The sequence below is a fragment of the Lactuca virosa genome, chromosome 8 (genome assembly GCF_052849685.1).
Source record: "Lactuca virosa cultivar CGN04683 chromosome 8, Lactuca_virosa_CGN04683_v6, whole genome shotgun sequence".
Lineage (NCBI taxonomy): Eukaryota > Viridiplantae > Streptophyta > Magnoliopsida > Asterales > Asteraceae > Lactuca > Lactuca virosa.
Genome location: NC_136433.1, coordinates 289,569,743 through 289,574,175, shown reverse-complemented (window position 1 = coordinate 289,574,175; position 4,433 = coordinate 289,569,743). Strand labels below are relative to the sequence as shown.

The 4,433-nt window shown below is 39.0% G+C and overlaps 1 pseudogene; it reads left to right on the top strand.

Annotated features, from left to right (window-relative positions):
* LOC145134292 (uncharacterized) lies at positions 1 to 4,172 on the top strand (annotated as a pseudogene).
* The last annotated feature ends 261 nt before the right edge of the window (positions 4,173 to 4,433 follow it).

The window sequence follows — 4,433 nt, the reverse complement described above, 5'->3', positions numbered from 1 at the left end:
TCTAAATTAAACTGAGTTAGGGAGGATTGATAATGGGGACTCCGAGGGGTTTGGGGCTCCATCTCATTTTCGTGTTTGGTTTTTTGGTTGCAGCCACATATACTTGTTTGGGTGTTGGAAATGTGAGTGTGGTTTGCTCTCAGAAAGAGCGACTTGCTCTTCTCAGGTTCAAAGGGAGTGTCAAAGATGGCTCTAAAGGAATGTTGTCATCATGGGTGGGGAAGGATTGTTGCCTGTGGGAAAGAATCCACTGTGACAGTCGCACTGGAACCGTTGACAGCCTCAATCTCAGAGGAGATTATTATTTTGGTGGCGAAGGAGACAAATACTTAGTTGGTAATGAGGTGAACTCTTCTTTGGCTGAGTTGAGGCATCTCAAGTACCTGGACTTGAGTTGGAATGATTTACGTGGAAGCCGGATCCCTGAGTTCATTGGATCCTTCAAACAGCTGAGATATCTCAATCTCTCTTATGCTGGTTTTCAAGGTATTATTCCTCCTCACATTGGAAATTTTTCTAATTTAAAGGTTTTGGATCTCAGTTTGAACTACGACCTGATGTCGGATGATATGTCATGGACTTTTGGCCTTCCATCACTCGAGCATCTTGACTTGAGTTATGTGGATCTTGGCGGAGCAAAGAACATGGACATGGTGCTTTACAATCTTCCTTCGTTAAAAGAGTTAAGTTTGCGTTCTTGTGGACTTTCCAATGTCCATCTTGGTCCTTCTCTTAATTCGAGTAGAATTCTTGCCAACATAAAACACCTTGATCTTGGCTCCAATTCTTTCAAAGGCCCACTCCCTGGATTTTTCCGAAACATGACATCCCTAGCATTCCTAGATCTTTCTAAATTTAATCTTAGTTTGGCATGGAACTTTGTAAACGTGCTAAACATGATCCCTTCTTTATCAGAGCTGCATTTGTCACTTTGTGGGCTAGATAAGACTTTTCTGTCTTCCGCTCATTTTAATATCAGTATGCTTTCTAACATCCAACACCTGGATCTTAGCTGGAATTCAATTGAAGGCATATTTCCATCTGTTTTCAGTAACATGAGTTCCTTAAGAGTCCTTCATCTCTCAAGAAACATGCTGCATTCTTCGGTTCCTAGTATGCCTAACCTTCTAGAGCTTGATCTTTCTGTTAACCAGTTTAAGAATATTGAGGATGTTGGAATCTGGAGACCATGTCACCTGAAACAGTTGTTTGCATTGAGGAATCCTTTTGAAATAGAAAGGATTGACCCACCGCAAAACGTTTCAGAATGATCCCAATATGCTTTGGAGCGGTTGGATTTAGGTGGGTGTTTGAATGGTACGATTCCAGAAGCACTTGGAAGACTAACCAATTTGAGAGTCTTAAGTCTATGGAATAGCAGTTTGACAGGTCCAATCCCCGACTCTTTAGGAAGATTAAGATATTTAGAAGAATTATATTTATCTGATAACCGGTTAACCGGTCCCATTCCTACATTCCTTGGGAATCTTTCCAGACTTGACCTTTCTTATAACCAATTGAATGGTTCAATTCCAGAATCCTTTGGAAATCTTGCAGCTTTAGAATCTTTGTATCTACAATCCAATCACTTAACGGGCCCCATCCCAACATCTCTAGGAAGACTTGTTTCATTACAAGATATTTTTCTTTCTTCAAATTTGTTAAATGGGACTATTCCGGTCTCAATTGGGCAACTTGCCGAACTCGATTCTCTAGATATCTCAGACAATTCCTTAGAAGGAGTAGTTTCCGAAGCCCATTTTGCTAACCTTTCCATGTTGAGGTACTTGTATGCTTCTTCTAACACCAAGTTAACATTCAATGTTTCATGTGAGTGGATTCCTCCATTCCAATTGAGAATTCTTCAACTCGGTTCTTGCAATATTACAAATGGATTTCCGCAGTGGCTTCGAAATCAAAGGGCACTTAAGGTATTAGTGTTGTCGAATGCTTCAATCTGGACCTCTGCCCACATGGTTGCGGAAGATGCCTGTCATTTATTTCTTAGATCTCTCTCACAACAAACTCAATGGACCTTTGACAAACCTTCCTAATGGGAAAAATGTCTCTGAGAAATATGTGGTATATGTAGAGGCATTAATACTGGTAAATAACATTTTCAACGAGTCGATTCCAAGGTCACTGTGCAGAAGGACAGATTTAAGATATCTTGACCTTTCCAGAAATAGGTTAACAGGGAGAATTCCCAAGTGTCTCCAGAATCTCCAAGAGTTGCAAAACCTGATATTAAGCTCGAATTTGCTTTCAGGTGTCATTCCAAGCCATATAGGTCTCAAGCATTCATATTTGTATTGGTTAAAACTGAACGACAATAAGTTCACAGGTAAACTTCCCCGAGAATTGGGAAATTTACGAGCTTTAAGAGTGTTAGATGTGGGTGATAATCAACTGTTCGGAAACATACCCCACTGGATCGGAGAAAAGCTGACAAATTTGATGGTCTTAAAGCTACACAGGAATAACTTCACTGGGGAAATTCCTGAATCTTTGTGCAAAATGTCGAAACTTCAAATTTTGGATGTTGCATACAACAACTTAAGGGGAAACATCCCTCATTGCCTAAGAGAGTTGAATGCAATGGTGAAGGGTGCAGAAAAGCGGTATAATGTCATTTTTGATCCCAACGAGAATGTGATTCAGGTGATGAAAGGTGTTGATCTTGAATATACAACAAATTGGGATATAGTTTTCAACATGGACCTTTCAAGCAATAAACTTGTTGGAGTAATACCTGTCGAGCTAACTGCACTTTGTATGTTGTTGGGTCTCAATTTGTCCAATAATCATCTCAGTGGGATGATTCCATACAGCATTGGAAACATGACAAGGTTAGAATCCCTCGATTTATCTGGAAACAAGTTGACCGGGATGATCCCTCCAAGCATGGCAGCGTTGACTTTTTTGAGTCATTTGAATTTGTCACACAACAACTTGTCGGGACGAATTCCAACAGGTCGTCAGTTGCAGACCCTTATTGATGATCCATCAATATATGCTGGGAACGAAGATCTTTGTGGACCTCCATTGCCAAAGGATTGCTCAGATCATCAAGACCCAATCACAATGCCCAAGAAGAAACATAAAGCGGCTGAGGAGTCGATGAAGGTATGGTGGTTTTACCTAGATATTATGAGTGGTTTTGCTACAGGGTTTTGGGGTGTTATTGGAGTTTTGTTGTTGAAGAAGCACTGGAGACACAAGATTTTCATGTTTGCTGATGAAACTGTGGACAAGATATACGTTGCAATCGTGGTAAGAGTTGCCAAGATGAAGAGAGGACAAGAAGCCACATAGATCCTTGGAATCCGAGTAGTTCTTGGATATATGTTTATCAGTGAATATTTGGATCTGTGTTTGTAATGTGGATTTATAATTTCAATCTTGGAATGTTTGTTATATTCGGTATTTATATAATATCAAGTTGTTATTATTAGACTATAGGTTTGTATGACATTTGTAATAAGCTATTGTGCTCTTGATCACCTGCTACTTCTCTCGCACTGACTTGTTGTAGCATCCACCACTTTTCATCTCCATGGCTCTAACTAAGAATCAGGTAATTGATCGACTCATTATCCATTTTTTTTTCTTGATGTTCTTGTTTTTCATGTTGAGGAAGAAGATGATTGGGTGAAGGGTGAAAGCTGAAAGGTTAGGCCTTGGTTGATGTTTTGGCCCTACTCTTGTGAACAAAAAATAACAACACACATGGTTTCTCTGGTTTTTTGGTGGTGTTCAATTTCTTGTGCATTCTCTTTTACTGGTTTCTGTAGTTTGATTCAGGGATTTCTCAAGATTTATTGGGACAGATGGGTGTTTGCAAGTGAACGATGTTGAAGGGTCTAGCAAGAGGTTGCATTTGAAGAACATTCCAAGGTGGCAGTCTAATTGGCCTCAGCAGGTAACATACAAGTGAACAACAATTCAAATGGAAGCTGAGATAGAACGACTATGCAAAGAGAAGACGGATATGATGCAAGAAGTTATCGAGTTACAACATGTAAATGGTCAGACACATCATTATTGGAGACACATCATTATATGGAATCAATAAAGAAAAAAACTTAAAAGCAGTCAAGGTTGTGTTATTACTTTTTTCTTGAGTGTTTAAGCCGTAGATGTGTCTTTGAGCATTGTCATGCTGCAAGAATTTCCATGGGTTTGACAATTCCTGTGGTCAACATCTTGATTTTCCTTTTTGTTGCTTTCAAATCAAATATGAGTTTATTGCCTATACTTCTTTCTTTTTGTATTTTGCTTTTTCAAATTATTAATTTTACTCTCGGTTTGTCTTGATCATCAACAACAATAGTTAATTGTAAATACAAGGTCTCATTTAAGTTACATATCTTTGTCTATTTTTCAAATAGTTCAGTAAGAATCAGGTACCCACTTATTATCTATTCTTCTCT